The sequence below is a fragment of the Prorops nasuta genome, unplaced genomic scaffold (assembly GCF_024137725.1).
Source record: "Prorops nasuta isolate Cenicafe-Biocafe unplaced genomic scaffold, Cenicafe_Pnas_1.2 PNAS00001, whole genome shotgun sequence".
Classification (NCBI taxonomy): Eukaryota; Metazoa; Arthropoda; class Insecta; order Hymenoptera; family Bethylidae; genus Prorops; species Prorops nasuta.
The window spans coordinates 16,556,024-16,575,485 of record NW_027116798.1 but is presented as its reverse complement, the minus strand read 5'-3'; the positions used below and the strand labels follow the sequence as shown (position 1 = coordinate 16,575,485).

The following is a 19,462-nucleotide window of genomic DNA, read 5'->3' as shown; positions in this document are numbered from 1 at the left end:
AGCAGATGATGCCTTGCGATTTGTTCGAGTTATTTACAGTACAGTATTTCAGTATTTTGCTACCCTTACACTACAGTTGGTTCCCTGGGGAACTAGTCCAAGAAACAGGGAACGCCTCAATGTTAAATATGCAAAAATTAATACCTGGAAAAAAAATATGGTTGTATAGGGAATAAAAAATAAAGGTGAGTTTCTATTTCGAGCAACTCGATCCTGAAAGTCGAACTTAACATAAAAAATTGGCAAAGTTGCAAAAACCTGTTTTTTACAAATAACTCGAAAACTATGGCTCTAATCGTAAAAAGTTAAATCAGAAAGTTGTAGATATTGAATAAATCTATAAATTTTGTTTTATAATAATTATTGCTATCTTTAATACTTTTCGAGTTATATTGCAAAAACCACTAAAAATCGGGTACTCTAGATCTCGTTAACTATCAGAGTTATACACTTCTTATTTTGCATAAATATAGCCTATGACATGCTGAAAAAGTGTTTTTTTGTTTAATTAAAAATTGTTATTATTTTTCGAGATACATCGATTTTTCGGAAAAAAGATGCTCTCTGAAATTGGTTCCTCTTCATCGTAGGGTGGTCATAGAGAATCGATTGCGGGCTAATTTTTTTCCTTAAGAGTTGTACTTTCATGCTATTAAACAATTACAACGAATTTTTGCATTTTGAGTGCTCAAAAAAATGTTTAAACAAATTGTACATTTTTTTTGCAAGGTTTTTTTACATAACTTGATCAATTTTTAATTAATAAAATTGACTATTGTAGAAATCAATTTCTAACATTTTTTTACAAATTTAAAAAAAAAATCAATTTTCTAGGACTTTCTGGAGCCGAGATAACTTTTTTTTTTCGAAAAAATCTAGAAGGCTTAATAAACAATTTACAGAAGCGCGCTTTAAGGATGTTGATGTTAAATAGTTATATTTTCAATAAAAAAATACTAAAATACGCTTGCTTGATTTTAAGTCTTAGAAATTAATGAGCTAAATAAAGCGTGCGAGCGCGGAGCGCGGCAGCTGAAGCGGGCGGCGGAGTGGGGAGAGTTCCGCGCGCTCGAACAGAAAACTGATTTAGCGCGTTCAAAACGTATCGCGCTCATAAAAACATTAATATCTCGGCTTCTAACACTCGTACAAAAATCCTTTTGTACTTAATTTGGGGTAGCTCGGCGAGACAAATAAGAATACGCTATTTATTTTTGTCTTTGAAGTTAAACAAACCCGGAATCATTTAATTTTCTCATTAATTATAGTAAATTACCGTGATATTGAAGCCGCAGGATTGTTATACATTAAGTGACATAAAAACCAAAAATATACTTTGTACACATTAAAGATAAATTACTATGAAGTATATTTTTGGTTTTTATGTCACTTATTGTATAACAATCCTGCGGCTTCAATATCACGGTAATTTACTATAATTAATGAGAAAATTAAATGATTCCGGGTTTGTTTAACTTCAAAGACAAAAATAAATAGCGTATTCTTATTTGTCTCGCCGAACTACCCCAAATTAAGTACAAAAGGATTTTTGTACGAGTGTTAGAAGCCGAGATATTAATGTTTTTATGAGCGCGATCCGTTTTGAACGCGCTAAATGAGGTTTCTGTTCGAGCGCGCGGAACTCTCCCCATTCCGCCGCCCGCTTCAGCTGCCGCGCTCCGCGCTCGCACGCTTTACTTAGCTCATTAATTTCTAAGACTTAAAATCAAGCAAGCGTATTTTAGTATTTTTTTATTGAAAATATAACTATTTAACATCAACATCCTTAAAGCGCGCTTCTGTAAATTGTTTATTAAGCATTCTAGATTTTTTCGAAAAAAAAAAGTTATCTCGGCTCCAGAAGGTCCTAGAAAATTGATTTTTTTTTTTTAAATTTGTAAAAAAATGTTAGAAATTGGTTTCTACAATAGTCAATTTTATTAATTAAAAATTGATCAAGTTATGTAAAAAAAACTTGCAAAAAATGTACAATTTGTTTAAACATTTTTTTGAGCACTCAAAATGCAAAAATTCGTTGTAATTGTTTAATAGCATGAAAGTACAACTCTTAAGGAAAAAAATTAGCCCGCAATCGATTCTCTATGACCACCCTACGATGAAGAGGAACCAATTTCAGAGAGCATCTTTTTTCCGAAAAATCGATGTATCTCGAAAAATAATAACAATTTTTAATTAAACAAAAAAACACTTTTTCAGCATGTCATAGGCTATATTTATGCAAAATAAGAAGTGTATAACTCTGATAGTTAACGAGATCTAGAGTACCCGATTTTTAGTGGTTTTTGCAATATAACTCGAAAAGTATTAAAGATAGCAATAATTATTATAAAACAAAATTTATAGATTTATTCAATATCTACAACTTTCTGATTTAACTTTTTACGATTAGAGCCATAGTTTTCGAGTTATTTGTAAAAAACAGGTTTTTGCAACTTTGCCGATTTTTTAGGTTAAGTTCGACTTTCAGGATCGAGTTGCTCGAAATAGAAACTCACCTTTATTTTTTATTCCCTATACAACCATATTTTTTTTTCCAGGTATTAATTTTTGCACGCACTTGTCTCTATTTCCTGGACTATTCCCCCTCCATCAGAGGGGACAGATATGCTAAACGTATTAAATTCAATGTTTTTTTTTGGGGAGGGGGTAATTTCTAAGGTTTTTTCCCATTGTGATTGTGACCTTTAGATTCATCACAGTATAATATAATAGGAAAAAAATATCTTACGGAGATTATGCAGAGGGTATATCTTTTTTGATTAAGAAAGAATGGACTTGTTATTAAATGTAACTTTATATTTTATAAAACGATAAAGACTTTCTCCCTACGGAGATTTCTTCGGAGGCTTCATTTCAGTTTTTTTCTTCGTCGAGAATAGCGCGTGCGCAACAATGCATAGAATAACTCACATAATGGATATAGAAGGTTTCTTAGTTTATAAAAAAGAACCTAAATACAAAGATATAGCTATAATTTATTTAAAAAGTAACCAAATTTTTTACGCATCTTTTCGTTTACGTGAGACTATGAACAAACTTAGTGAGAAAGAAAATAAACTATGTAGTATTTCCTCAATATGGTGCATGGTATAAAATACAGTGATACGGGATTCGAGAAATACGAGCAGGGGGATGTTGAAAATTTTATTAGAGATTGCTTAACCTGCGAGAATCCCGTAGTAACCTACAAGGGAGGGACTATTGAAAAAAATATGTTGAATAGTATGAATGTGGGAAATATTAATTTAGAAATGTATGGTTGTCCTAAGTTTAAGGATTTAATTAAATTATATGATTTTGTAAAAACACCTTGTAATTTACACGTTCGAGTAAAGAACTTGGACAAAGAATATATCCACTGTCCGTACGAGGAGGTATCAGTTTTTGCCAAGTGGATAATAGCAAAAATGTAATTCTTTCAAACGCATTGAAAAAAAAAATCATTTGTATAAACACGATTTTGAGAAATAAAGAGGAGAAAACAAGTCCACAAAGCTTCATTCAATCTTATACCGTCGTCGGTGCTGCACACAGTAAGAAAAAATGAGCTGCGAAAAGTGTAAATTAATCATGATTCAAGAGGAAATTGTTCCTCTTTCACCTACTCTTCCCAGAGAATTCACAGAGGAATACGTCAATCGAATTAACGATTTTTTCAATCGTTACTTCGAAGAGTATGAAAGGAAAATGCATCATTATTTGCATAAAAACTGAAAATATTTATTTATAATTTATTTTTTCTTATCTTTTCATAATATTTTTTACATTTTTTTTAATAAAGTGAAAGAGAAAGAAGAAGAGGAACACACCTTAGAAGATATTGAAAATAAAGGGAAGAAGGAAGAAGAGAAACCGATTAAGGAAGATATTGAGTCAAAGGAGAGGAAGAAGGAAGATATTGATTCGGAGAAGACCAAGGAAGATATTGAGTCAAAGCAGACGAAGAAGGAAGAAGGAGAGGAAGAGGAGAAAAAACTAGAGGAGGACGAAGAAAAAGATATCGAGTCAAAGCATACGAAGCAGGAAGAAGAGAAGGAGGAAGAGGAGGAGAAGGAGGAGGAGGAGTAAGATATTGAGTTAAAGCAGACTAAGAAGTAAGAAGAGGAACCACTACATTTTTGAGTTGAGTTTTGGTCTTCACGGTGTCAAGACGTGTTTACCTTTATTCTGGAAGTTTGTGTATTGCGTGCTTATTGTAATAGTTGTATAGTGTCTTCATTATTGCCTGAGTCGGTCTTGTTAGTTTTCATCACTCTTTGGAGTGTATGAAGATGGAAGACCTGATAATGGAAAAATCTGTTCTTCATGTTAAGACAACCTCAGTTGCAAGTGAAAAACTGATTCCATCTTTCTTAGTTCAGTCTCCTACAGATATCAGCTATGCTCACGCAGCAAGAGTAAAAAGGGATCAAGGTATTCTATTAGATTGTTCAGATGAGTTGACCCTATCAGATTATACCAGTGCTATTGGTAACCTGGTGGATAAGAAGAACATAATAAGTGCTTCAAGAATTTCTAATAATAGAATTTGTATTTATTTAGCCACTAAGGAAATGGTTAAGGATTTGACAGACAAATATTCTACCATTATAATTAATAATCGCTCAGTCTCCATTAGGCCTCTGATTTCTAATAATAAGAAAATTGTTTTCTCAAATGTTCCTACAGAGTTGCCTAATTTTGCTCTTGAGCAAGTTCTTAAGGAGATTAATGTCAAATGCACTTCTCAAATTGTCACACTTAAGGCGGCCATTGGCAATGAGGGATTTAATCACGTAATGAGTTTTAGGAGACAAATTTTTGTAAAACCTGAGGATATTTCCAAGATTCCTGAGGTTTTCAGAATAAAATTTGATGGTTTTGATTATACCATTTTTGCAAGTTCTGAAACGCAAAAGTGTTTTCTATGTAAGACTGAGGGTCATCTTGCTAAAAATTGTAATAATTATAATAAGGAGTCAAATGTAATATTTCACACTAAGAATATGGATACTGTAAATAATGTAAGCAATGATAACCTTTCTACTAATCTGTACAAAGAGGCAGGTAAACAGAACAATAAATCTTCTGGTATAGAAGGTATGGTCAATATAACTGATGGGGACATCATAGTACGTCAACATGAGAATAACACTGTAGAAAGTGTACAGGAATATACTGAGGATATTTCTCCTTCTAACTCTAATAAACGTCCGCTTTCTATTAGTTCAGCTGGCAGTACTAACCATAACCCAAGGAAAAAAAAAATTACTGTGTCAGATGATTCTGTTTTGGATATCAACTCAAGTCTTGAATCTGTAAACTCTACTGATATTAATACGGACTCCAAAAGGCAAACGAAACTGCTAAAAGGCGGTGATATCTCCAATGATATTGATGAGAAATTACAACCAATCAAGCAATTATTAATAGAAAATCCCTCTAATTACTTATTAGAGTATTCTAGTCTCTTACAGTTGCTAGTAGAGACCACTGGTAAATCGGATATTGTTCCTGTCATCAATCGATATACTACTGATCTTCCCAATTTGATAAAAATGTTGAAGGAACTTTACACTCTTCTAACTGAGCGTTCTATTAAATCCAAGCTAACAAGAATTTTGAAGAAATTAGAGAATCATCTCTCCTGGATGGATGTAACAGAGCCATGATATAAGGAAGTACATGTGGATAACCTAACGAACTCTAATTAATTATGTGTGTGCTAAAGCAATCTAATATAAGGATTTTATATTGGAATCCAAGAGGTTTGGCGAAATGTAGATTAGAATTATGTAAACAGCTTGCTGACTATGATATATTTGTTGCGGTTGAATCTTGGCTTAAAGCAGGAAATGATTTCAAGATTCCTGGGTTTGTAGCCTATAGAAGTGACAGAACAGCCAGACCGGGAGGAGGGATCATATTCCTTATTAGAAAAGCTTTTGTTGTTGATTTCATAGCTAACTTAAATATTATTCGGGATGACATAGAAATATTTGGTCTTACAATACAAAATACTGTACCCAGTTTAAACATTGTTGCAATCTATAAGGTTCCAGGGTTTCTTACCACATTAAATGCTTGGGAAAACTTATTTGCGGAAATTGATAGCCTTCCCTCCTGTTTGGTTGTTGGAGATTTTAATAGTCATAATTCTCTATGGAACTGCTCGCAAAATGACAGTAATGGGAACCGATTATATTCAGCTCTTTCTAACTCAAATCTTATATTAGTTAATGACAAAACTAAAACCTATGTTAATTTGTTAAAGGGCTATGAATCAAACATAGATCTAATTTTTATCTCTCCTAGCTTGCTTGATAAGCTTACTTTTGATGTCCTTCCTGATCTGAAAGGATCTGATCATCGCCAGATGTCCATTCTTCTTTCTACTTTTCGTAAAGTCTTTATCTTTGACAGAGATGGGATCTCCACAAAAAAAACTGATTGGGATAAATTTCATTTGGTATTGGATAATTATGATATGAATCTTAATGATAAACTGTTTTACTCTCTCTCACCGGTACAAAAATATGACCGATTTATGGAAGTGATTGTAGATGCTATTTCAATGTGCACTCCTAAGCCCTCAAAACCCAAAGATCCAAATTCCTTTAGAAATCCGGTCCCATGGTGGGATGCAAATTGTGATAAACTGATTAGATTACGGAAGTCTGTCCTGTATAAGTACAGGCATACTAAATTACTAGCAGATCTAATATTATATAAAAAGGCTGTTGCGGAGGCTAGAAAATATATTAAGCATCGGAAGAAACAAGATTACAGGTCATTCATTGATAGTTTAGGTAAGGATACAAGGTCCTCCTACCTTTGGAAAAAAGTCAAAGTTCTTAAAAATGCTTCCTTATGTACAAATACTTTCACTTTATCAGATCCACCTATGTCGGAAGTAGAAAAGATAAAGTATGCTATAGAAGTACTGTCCTGCCCTTGGGTTCCTGTAGACCCATCATATATGCCACAAATGTCGCAAAATGGTTTTCTGAGTACTCCCTTTACTATCTTTGAACTTGAGATGGCTATTAAAAATTCCAATCATACTTCGAAGCCAGGACCTGACGGAATTAGTTTTCGGTGTTTGATGAATTTACCAAAAACAATTAAAAACACTTTGCTTGAGGTATTTAATGATATGTTTAATTCAGGATCCTTTCCTTGTTCTTGGAATGTATATCACACATTCTTTATTCCTAAAGATGGAGTGAATAAGGGAGTCAGGCCGATATCTCTCTCTTCCTGTATCTGTAAACTATTTGAGAAACTTATCAAAAACCGACTACAGTGGTGGGCAGAATATACTAGAGTTCTACCGGACTCACAAGCTGGTTTTAGGGCTGGTCGGTGTTGTTCTGATAGCCTGGCTGAAATGTCCTTTTTTATTAACAAAGCCTTCAGCAAGAAGCAGGATGTTCTAGGTTGTTTCCTTGATGTAAAAAGTGCCTTTGATAATGTCTTGCCCCATATACTTCTTGACAAACTAGCCAATATTGGTTGTCCTCAAAATCTAATTTTATTTATTAAATTTTTGACCTTTGAAAGGACTGTTAAATTTCTAGGTAAGAACTGTCCAACTGTTACTAGAAAAGTCTACAAGGGTCTTCCTCAAGGTGGGGTTCTTAGTCCTCTTCTATATATTATTTATGTTAGTGATATTGTTAATAATATTCCTAACAATCTTATGATATCCCAGTTTGCTGATGATATAGCGTTGTTTACTGTTGTTGAAACTCCAAGAATTAGTAGGGTTACCTTGGAAAATGCCTTTAGGAACATTAGTATGAACGTATCGGTCCTTGGTCTAAATATTTCACCGGAAAAATCGGTATTGGTTCACTTTAATAATAAAGGTATCAAACCTGGTATTGCTTCTGTAAAATTAGGAAACTCTCTTATTCGCTCTTCATCTACAGTTAAATTCCTTGGTATTTGGCTTGATTATCAGTATAATTTTCTTTCTCATATTGAATTTATTAGAAACAAATGCTTTAAAAGACTTAAAATAATTAAGTTTATGTCGAGTATTAAGTGGGGCCTCTCTCCTTCTATTTTGCTCAGGATTTATAAAAGTTTGATAAGGTCCATTATTGATTATAATTCTTTCATTTACTATCCAAACCGTGAATCCATTGGGGTTAAGATTGAAAGGATTCAATATGCTTGTATCAGACAGGTAATGGGTTACAGATTAAGTACTCCTACTAATATCATAATTGGTGAATCAAAATGTCTATTTATTAAAGATAGGTCCAGAATGCTATGTCAAAGGTATTTAGTGGGAAGAATAGCTAGAAAGACTCCCCTTAAATTCTTGAAGGATGCTAATTCCGGTATTTTCCATAATCCTGATTTCTCGGTGATTTCTAAGGAACTATTCAAATTGTACATAAGTCCTCTATATATTATCCAAAAGGAGAATATTCCTGTTGACATTAATACGTTTAGAATTTTGGAATTTCCTATAACTATAAATACTGAATTAGGACGTTCAATTAAAGATAGTTATTCTCCTCAATTGGTTTTTATGGAGCACGTTGGTAACAGGGATAAGGCTGGGATCTCTTTTTTTACAGATGCCAGTAAATCCCCTGATTCTAAGTCAGTGGGGGTTGCATACTATAGTCCCGAACTAAATTTAACCAAGAAATTCAGCATTAATTACGATGCTTCAATTTTCACAGGTGAAACGTTAGCAATTAAATTGGCCATTGAGGATGCTATTGAGTTGAACATTAAACTTCTGTATATCTATTCTGATTCGCTTAGTAGCCTACTTGCAATTAGTAATCCTAATAGCTACAGTTCTCTCAATCCTTATACTATAGAAATTAAAATGCTAATTAACAGTCATTTCTCAGGGGATAATGAAATCCGTCTGTATTGGATACCCTCACATCTTGGTGTTAAACCAAATGAGGTTGTAGACACTCTGGCTAAAAATTCTAGTCATTTAATCCAAGATACATCTTATTTAATTCCGCACACTGATCTTTTTGTAAAATTTGCTAATGAGGGTAGGTATAATTCCATCGCAACAATAACTAAAGAGGCTAAACATAAGGGTACTTTTTATTTTAATAACTACTTCTCCAATTCTACTAAACCTTGGTTTGAGGACCTTGATCTAAATAGGAATTTTATTACGTGGGTGAACAGAGTTAGATCCAATCACTACCATCTGAAGTCATCCCTCGCTAGAATTAATTTTATTAACGATAGTACATGTGAATGTGGTTCTTCCCATCAGGACCTGAATCATATCCTTTGGAATTGTCCTTTACTGGAATTTGGAAGAGGTCATCTGGTTTGTGACTTAATCCAGAAAGGATATTTCCCTCCTTACTGGGTGGAGGAATTTCTGTCTTCTTTAAAGATTGCTCCTCTTTTGTTACTTTTTAAATTCATTAATATGCATAATTGTCTATGCTAGGTTTGATTTGACTGGATTTTTTGGTACGTTATTGTCTTTGTGTATAATTTATAAATAAATAATTGTAACAGTTAATTTTAATTTTTCATAAGATATTGTATAACACTTTCACTGTACATGCTAATAATCCGAAAAGGATTCTAATGCATTAAATAAAAAAAAATAAAAAAATAAAAAAGTAAAAAAATAAAAAAATAAAAAAAAAAAAAAAAAAACCACTACATTTTTTTTCTTTTACTATTAAATGTTTTATAGAATAGTTTTAATTTTAAAAACATGAGAAAAAAAGTAGAGATCAAATAAAATCGAATCTAAAAAAAAATATTGAAAAAATATCTTTGTAAATATATTCCTTCCTACTTGATCTAGATTAAACGGAAAGAAAGCTAATACGTATTGATTAAGAGATGTAACTCAATCTAGAGTAGAGAGAGAGAGAGAGAGAGTAGGCTTATACGTATTGTTAATATTGAGAGGAGAGCAATCTTCACTTCAGTAGTGCTTCTGACAGTATACGAAATGGATTCCAACAAAAACAAAAAAAATCAGTTTGCCAGACAAAAAGTTGACATTATTGGACATTAAACAAATAGGATTGCCTGTAGCAATCGCAAAGCCATATAGGATTGTACCGCAGACCCTTGTACAACAGCCGACAGCGCAGTTAGATTTACCAAGTAGATGGAAACTTCAGCAGCAGCAGCTACCACTTCGTAGACCTTTAAATGCACCGCTACAGCCTGTTGATAATGATGCTGTTATTGCCGATCATCATCCTATACCACGTCTTTAATGCTGTGCAATATTCGGTCTTCGTGAGCATGGGGGTCGTAATTGCATTTAACAGCCACCACCAATCGGTAAGAGTTAATAAAAGTTTAAACTCTTCCAACATTAAGTACTTCATGAAATTAAAAGTTAAGATTAATATTAAATCATTTTCAATTTTTGAATCACAGATGCTGCTGCAGTTTAGGAGCAATATTATTATTATTATTGTGTATAATATTATTATTATTTTTATAATTATATAAATCATAATCAAAAAAAGACGAACTCCAACGATCGTTCAACTCTCTTTTATCAAAACGCAAACCCCCATCTTCCTGCTCCTCACCCCTGAAATCCGCGGAAAAATTATCAAATAATATTATTAACAGTCGTCGTAGCAGGATGCTAGTCAAAATACTGAGATCATCCAAAGTATGGATGAAGTAGTAGTAGAAGAAGTAGATTTAGAAGAAGAAGAAGATAGCAGTGAGATGGAAGAGGAGAATAACGTGTTGATAGCAATTGTGAGGAGGCGAAAGCTAATACTTATTGATAAAGAGATGTAACTGACTTCCGTTTCCGGTGTGCATTGAAGTGTCGAATAGTGACAGCGGCCCAAAGTTAAGTATGAATTATAAGAGTAGTGGAAGTGGGAAAGATAAAAAATAGAGGAAGGGGTAGAGTGTACAGAAAGGAAGTAAAGGAGATACAAGGGAGTAAAGGCGGTATATAGGTGAAAGGGAAAAGAGGCATAGGGATAAGTGGAATTTTGAGGTTAGGTGGGGAGAGCGTGAAAGTCAGATGGGAAAGAAAGTAAGTAGAGAAAGAGGAGAGTAGCGACATCGGGTAGGAAGAAAAGGAGATAAGGTCGGTAAGGTAGAGAGGATAATTAAAGTGGGGAATGGGGAAAGTAAGGATAAGGGAATCGGATGAAACGAAAATGGGATCAAAGGAAGGGAGCGAGGATCGAGAGAGGGAAAGGGGGTAGGAAAATTGAAATTAGAAAAACTAAATGGTTTGGAGGGGGGTGGAATGGGGAGGATAAGGAGTGAGAGTGTTGGAAGTGCGGAAGAATTAATGAAAGGAAAAAGGAAGGAAAGGGAGGAAGAGGGAGAGGAAGAGAGAGAGGAAAAAGACGAGGAAAGTCGGATTTTCTCGAAAAATGCGAAGGTGATGAGGACACCGGAGAAAAGGGTAGAGGATCCTATGGAAAAGATAATGAAGGAATTGGAGGCGATAAAGGTGAGGATAGATGGATGAGAAGAAGGGAAGAAGGGAAGAAGGAGGTAATTGAGAAGGTGGAGGAGGTAAAGGAAGAAATAGAAAAAGATAGAAAGGAATGGAAGGGGGAAATAAATAACCTGAAAGGAAGAATGGGGGAAATGGAGAGAAGAGAAAGGGAAAGGGAGAGGGAGAGGGAAGAGAAGGAAAAACACGGAGACGAAGTGGAAAGCGAGAAGGTAAGAATAGAAGGGAGAATAAGAAGGTTAGGATGGGAAAGAGAAAGGAGGTAGAGAGAGGAAAGAAGGAATAATGTAATCATATGGTGTGTGGAAAGGACGGGTGAAGGAGAGGAGATAATGGAGAAGGTGGAAAAAATATTGAGGATAATTGGAGTTGAGGATGCGGTTCAAGGGGTGAGGAGGATAGGAGGTGTAGGGAAAGGAGGAAGAAAGGCGGTAGAGTTGAATCTAAAGAATAAAGAGGTGAAGAAGGAGGTAATGGAGGGGAAGAAGGAGCTGAGAGGGAGGAAGGAGAGGATAGAGGAGGATTTAGCGTGGGAAGAGAGAAGGGTGATGATGAGAGTAAGGAAAGTGGCAGAGGAGGAAAAAAGGAAAGAGAGAAAGGTAAATGTGGGATACATGAAGGTATGGATGGAAAACGAAGAGTGGAAATGGGATGAAGAGAAGGGAGGTCTCTGGAATAGGGAAGGGAAGAGGTTAAAGGTGGAGGAAAGAAAAGATGAGGTTTTTGAGATTATGGGAGGAGGAGGGATAGGAAGAAGGTAGAGGAGAAGCATTTTGGGGAGAGAGAAGAAAGAGAAATGGGTTCAAGAAGGGAAAGGGAGAGAGCAACAGAGGAGGATAGAGGGAAAAAGAAGCTCGGAAAAGGTTATAGAAGAGTATCGGTGGAAAGAGGAAAGATGGAAATAGAAGTAATATTCTGGAATGTGGCAGGATTGAGCAACAAGGAAGAAGATTTCTGGAAGAGAATAGGAAAAGGAAACGTGGTATGCATGATAGAGACATAGATGGAGGAGAAAAACTGGGAAAGAATTAGGAAGAAAGGTACCAAAAGGATCCAATTGGTGGACGCAATGGGCAAAGAAGGATGAAAGAAAGGGAAGAGCGAAAGGGGGCATATTGATGGGGGTGAAGGAAGAGATGAAAGGAAGAAGGATCGGAGAAGGAATGGAGGAGGAAGGAATTATGGAAATAGAAGTGGATATAGGAGGAGAGGAATGGAGAATAGTGGCGTTGTACATAGGAAATGGGATGAGAAGTAAGGAAGATGGGATAAGAAGAGTGATGGAGAGGGAACAAGGAAAAAGGTGCATAACAGAAGGGGACTTGAATGCGAGGACGGGCGAGATAACGGAGTGTAAAGAGGATGATGAAGAGGAAGGAAGGAATTCGATGGATAAGGTGGTCAACGCGGAAGGGAAGAGAATGCTGAATATGTTTGGCGAGATGGGAATGGGGATAATTAATGGAAGGGTGGAGGGAGATAGAGAAGGTGAATTTACTTATGTGGGGCATATGGGAAGGTAGGTAATTGATTACGTAGTGGGAGACAGAAAAACAAGGATGGGAGTGGAAAGAATGGAGGTAAAAATTAGGACGAAGTCGGATCACTTGCCGCTGATAGTGAGGATAAAAGGGAAGAGGAGGGGGTTGCGAAAGAAAGAGGGTGTAAAGGCAACGAGGGGTTGGGGAGAAAGGGTGAAAGAAGAGTATTAGAAGAAAATGGAGGAATGGAAGGAGGAGGGGAAAATGAAGATAGGGGAGAGATGGAAGAGGATGCAGGAAGAGATAAAAAAGGTGGAGGAAGTAAAAAGAGAAGAGAGAGAAAAAGAAGGAAGAAGGAAAGGATGGTGGGATGAGGAGTGCAGGGAGAGCAAGAAGGAATTGAGGAAGATGCTGAGGAGATGTTTCAGAGAGGGAGGGGGGAAAGAAGAATATGTAAAAGGAAAGAAGGGATATAAGGAGAAATGTAAGAAGAAGAAAGAAAGGATGAGGGAGATATGGACTAAGGAAGTAGAGAAGGCGAAAACGGAAAAGGAGGTATGGGAAAAAATAAAAAGGTACAGAGGAAAGGAGAGTAACAGGATAGAAGAGATAGAGATAGAAGAGTGGAGCGAGTATTTTAGTAAGCAATTAGGGAGAAGGAAAATGAAGGATGAGAAGGATAGGGATGAGGGAAGGGGAAAAGGAATGGGGATGAGGGAGGGAGGAATAGAGGAGTGTGAGATGGAAAAGCAGATAGAAAGATTAAAAGTGCGAAAGGCAACAGGAGAGAATGGGCTAGGGAGTGAGGTATAGAAATATGGAGTTAAAGGGTTGAGAAAAGATGTATGGAGAATATGTGACGGAGTATGGAGAGGTGAAGGAGTGCCGGAAGGGTAGGAGACGGGTATGATAGTCCCCATAAGAAAGAAAGGAGATGGAAAGAAATTAGAAGACTATAGAGGAATCACGGTGATTGATACGATGTCGAAGATATATGCTGGAGTATTGGGGTAAAGGCTACAGAAAGAGATGGAAGAAAAAGAAATGATAGGGGGGGCCAAACAGGCTTCAGGTAGGGGAAGGGGGTATTGGAAAAAATGTATATATTAAATTATATAATAAATAGGGAGAAAACGGCTAAGAATGGGGGAGTAATAGGATGTTTTATAGATTCACGGGCTGCATTCGATATGATAGATAGGAAGAAGCTATGGAAAGTGATGAGAGAAAAAGGAGAGAGTGAAGGGTTAGGAAGTGCAATAGAGTAATTATATGGAGAAACGGCATGTAGGGTAAGGAAAGGAACTGAAATCGGAGAAAAATTCTGGACCGGAATGGGAGTAGAACAGGGATGTCCGCTGAGTGCAAAGTTATTCATACTGTATATGGATGGACTAGAAAAGAGGCTGGAGGAAAGGGCGAAAGGTGGGATACAAGTAGGAGCGAGGAAAGTGTATTCATTGATGTATGCGGACGATATAGTTGTGTTGGCGAGAAAGATGGAAGGGATGAGGCTGATAATGAAGCAAGTAGAGAGATATTTGGATAAGATGGGAATATATCAGTCAAATTGACCGGACATATATTGAATAATAGAAAAAAACTACAGGAGTTGTGTTGGATTGGGTTATTCCAAAATAAAGAAAAAACGAAATCTTTACTTGGTAATTTCAATTAAGACTTTATTGTGATGTGCTCGACTGATATCGATGTACTGACTACGATCAGTTGGTCGTCCAGCAGCATTGGTCCCCCTTTTTTCTATTGGTTATCGCCCCTCCCCGCGTCCGGGGATTGCCGAACCCTTTCGGGTGTGACCGTGGGGTCTGACTGTTGTACACCAGTCGTGGCGGCAAATGGGTACAATTTTGAATGAGATTTCAAATCAAATAGGCGTTTATGGTAGACCTTGGCTGCTGGGAAACTTATGCTACTTGACAAGTTGTTTGTTAAGCGTTTGTAGATGTTTGTTATATCAATAAAAGCGTTCGTTAGTGGGTAATTTTGGAGAAAACGCAAAAATCAAAACCAGCGTTAAGTTGGCCGAACAGTAATTACTTTTCTTTAGATAGGGTGTTATATCGATTCAGAATCGTTTGTAGTTTCTACATATAAAAGAAAAAATGTTTGTTAGTTAATGGATTTGAACGAAAATGAAATTAAAAAATTTACAATTTAGTTCGCGAACAAGTATAAGTTATATATATTATTCTATTTTACGATTTTACAACTATATTGATAATAAACGTTTGTTAGGTGTTTGTAGATTCTTGTTACACCAATAGAAACATTTGTTATGATTGATAATTTTTGCAAAAATGCAGAAAATAAAAATCGCATCAGTGTGAAGTTGACTGGACATTAACTAAATTTTTCCTTAAATAATGTAATCACATCGATTTAGGATCTTCTGTAGTTTCTAAAAACATAAGTTACGTTTGTTAAATGTTAATTATGAAGAAAAATCAAATTACAAACATTTCCAATTTTGTCCATAATAATGTAGTATGTACATACATATGCATGGACAAAATTGGAAATGTTTATAATTTGATTTTTCTTCATAATTAACATTTAACAAACGTAACTTATGTTTTTAGAAACTACAGACGATCCTAAATCGATGTGATTACATTATTTAAGGAAAAATTTAGTTAATGTCCAGTCAACTTCACACTGATGCGATTTTTATTTTCTGCATTTTTGCAAAAATTATCAATCATAACAAATGTTTCTATTGGTATAACAAGAATCTACAAACACCTAACAAACGTTTATTATCAATATAGTTGTAAAATCGTAAAATAGAATAATATATATAACCTATACTTGCTCTCGAACTAAATTGTGAATTTTTTAATTTCATTTTCGTTCAAATCCATTAACTAACAAACATTTTTTCTTTTATATGTAGAAACTACAAACGATTCTGAATCGATATAACACCCTATCTAAAGAAAAGTAATTAATGTTCGGCCAACTTAACGCTGATTTTTATTTTTGCATTTTCTCAAAAATTAGCAACTAACATACGGTTTTATTGATATAATAAACATCTACAAACGCTTAACAAATAACTCCTGTAGTTTTTTTTCCATTATTCAATTAATGTCCGGTTAACTTAATGGACACGATGGGAATGGAATTAAATGTATGAAAGACAAAGCTAGTGAGGTTCGGTAAAAGAGTAACGGGGGAGGTGAGATGCAAGTGGAAAGGAGGGTGGATAGAAGAGGAGAGAGTTGTGTTGTACCTAGGATATAAGTTTGGAGGAAATGGAAGGCAAGATGAGCAGATTGCGGAAAGGGTAAAGAAGGCAGGAGGAGGAATGAAGGAGGTATGGGGAATAGGAAGGAGGATATACAAGGACGATTATAGAAGAAGAATGTGGTTGTATGATAGGTTGATGTGGCCGGATGTAGGATATGGTGCGGAGATTTGGGGATGGGAAGAGAAAAGAAGGGTGGAGACGGTGAATGAGAGGTACATGAAGTGGGTGCTAGGATTGGAATGGGTAACACCAGGATATATGGTAAGGGAAGAACTGAAGAAGGGAAAAATGATTATGAGGGCAGTGAAAAAAGCTTGGGATTTTGAGGAAAGATTAAGGGATGGGAAAGGAAATGAATGAGAAGAGAGAACATGAAGGAAATAGAAAGTAGGGAAAGAAGAGGGACAAAGCAATCGAGATGGGAGGAAGAGAGGAAAAGATTCATGGAAGAAAGAGGGAGCAAGAGGAGTCATGAAAGATGGGAGAAATAGAGGGAGAGGGAAGAGATGTGGAAGGAGATCGAGAAAGAAGAAAGTGATAGGGAGAAGGAGGAGAGGGGTAATAAGATTAAGATATCCAGATACAACACATAGTATAAGCTATTAAGAGAAGTGGAAGTACCGGAATATCTGAAAGGAGGGGGATAAGAGGGGGAATGGTCAAAGATCGCAAGATATAGATTGGGAAATGAAATGAGAGAAGGACAGTACTGGAGGAAAAATAAGGAAAGGAAATGTAGGATATGTGATTGGGAAACAGAGGGATGGGAACATGTGATAGAAAGATGCGGGAAGATAGTAGATGAAAGGGGAATTGAGGAGAAGGTGAAGGATATATTGAGAGGGGATGGAAGAGGGCTAGAATGGATGAAGGAATTAGAAAGTAAGAGAAATAGACATAATAACCCGGAGACGGAAGTCGGAAGGAAGGAAGGATGAGTGTGGATGAATGGAAGAATGGGAATGATGGTATGGAGAGGCTCTCTCGCTCTCTCTCTCTCTCAGGCGAGCGTATAGGTGCTCAGTTAGTTTAAGGATTAGTTGTAAGAATAAATGTAAGAGAGGAATGTAAAGTGAAGGGAGAATGAGAAAAGAGGTGAAGCCCGAAAGGGCGTCTACAAAATAAAAAAATAAGAGATGTAACTCCATCTAGAGTAGAGAGAAGGCTAGTACGTATTGTTAATTTATTTCGTATTGAGTATACATTTCTTCCATTCTCAGTCTACCCAGTTTGCTTGACGTGAAAGTTTCTACAATAAAAAAATGGGTGTAATTAAATTTTATAGATTATTCACGAAGCAAAATATTGAGAACATCCTAAGTATGGATGAAGTAGTAGTAGAAGAAGAAGAAGTAGTAGATTTAGAAGAAGATTGGGGTGAGATGGAAGAGGAGGATAACAACGTGTTGACAGCAATTGTGAGGATGCTGAGGAAAAAGCTTCAGTGGCAACAATTCCCATCAAATATCCAGTCCAATGGGGTTAATGACAATGATGTTGATCTTCTATCAGATATTAGTAGTGAAATGGAGTGGGAGGGCATTAATATGGAACAAGATCTTTCTCCAGAAGACATAATACGGTTCGACGAGGATGCTGACGTTCTCCAGCTCCTGTCGGATATCAGCAACGACCTGGAGTCTGATTCATCTACGGAGACTATCCACAATCTGTAAGAATCGATTAAAAAAAAAAAAAGTTTTTTTTAGACTATTTAGTCGGTCTCTATTGACATTCTCTTCCATTGCGTTCCACTTCACGGAAAGAAAGCTAATACGTATTGATAAAGAAAAGACTAATATGTATTGATAAAGAGGAAAGAAAGGCATTAGATTAACTATAAAATACGTGCGTAATTGGTCAGTTCATATTTCATTGGAAGATCGTTTTGTATCTAAGCGACTAGTGATAATGAATCCTGAGATTATTTTAATGCGATTAACTGTAGTGAAAAGAACCATGTGGAGTGAAGTACCAAGGAAGAAAGACGACGATTTGTGGGAGAATGAGGAGGTGGTGGAGGAAATGGAGGATGATTCAGAATTTGCTATATTAGTTGAACAACTTATGGAAATCACAGATGAATTAGAAGGACAAATGGAGGAAGAAGAGGAAGAAGATGAAGAAGACGAAAGAGGGGAAGGAGATGAAGAAGATGAAGAAGAGGCGGCGGAACCCTAAAGATCGTAGGTTTTTAAAAACTTATTCGAAATATGTCCATACAGCTTTAAAATAGGAGTGAGAAAAAAAGAGGATCTAAAGATCGTGAGAAGTGAAAGAGAAAAATATGTATTTTGAATAAAGTGGGTTTTTTATGCCGAAAGGCTTTTTCCACAAATCTGTGTTTTTTAATTAAGTCATTAACCGTTCCCTAAATTCCTTTCAAAATAATAATAATAAATAATATTAATTTTAAATGTGTGTATTCTCTTTATATCTCGCGTCGAGGGCTGCGACGTTTAGGTGGTTAGGGAGGGGTGTTAAGGGGGACGGTTTTCGGTGGGGGTGGTCTCGGCGAAATCTAAATTATTTTGATAAATGAAATTATTTGAGATAATTAATTTCACTTTCATTTAAAAAAAAGTATAAAATTATATAACGAAGAGTGGTAGTTCACATGTGTACCCCCTACATCTACGTTGTTAACCTCCCCCCACCACCGAGATGTTAGGGTGACACGTACGTAATTTTACCCCACCACCCCCCCCCCAGGAGTGGGGGAAATCCCCCTCCCCCCCCCGCTGAGGAGCGGGGGCAACTCCTTTACCTCCCCTCCCCCGCGGAACCTCGACCCCCTCGCCACCCGGTCATAGAATCCTTGCAGCTACACTACTTCGCGACAACATAAGTTCGTTGAGAGTTCCACAGTTGACGTGATCGTTCCCTTGAGTCGGTTCAAGGCCGCGGGCTTAGTACAATTTCCGTGAGGACTCGCGATCTTAGGTACCGAACCAAAACAATCCGGGTCGTTGTTGTGGTTGAGTACGTGGGAACTTAGGGAGTGCGAATAACCGTCGAGGAACGCGCACGTGCGGGGATAGGAACTCATCCGCATAGCGTCGCGTGGTAGTTAGCTCAGGAATCCACCGGTGGCGCCCGGGGTACCGCGCAACTCAGTGGGGACCGTAGTGAACGCCGACTAGTGACTCGAGCGCGAGGCTTGCTAATACGTCATCGGGGCTTCAGCCGCGTTCGCACAACTTAGGGCGCACCCACATTTAGGACTTAGCATTAGTATTA

The 19,462-nt window shown here is 36.4% G+C and overlaps 1 protein-coding gene across 1 annotated transcript in view; it reads right to left on the bottom strand.

The window, feature by feature from the left end:
* Window positions 1-19,462, bottom strand: part of LOC136774074 (uncharacterized protein KIAA0930 homolog) — a 449,327-nt gene that overhangs the window by 69,436 nt on the left and 360,429 nt on the right. The window lies entirely within an intron of this gene.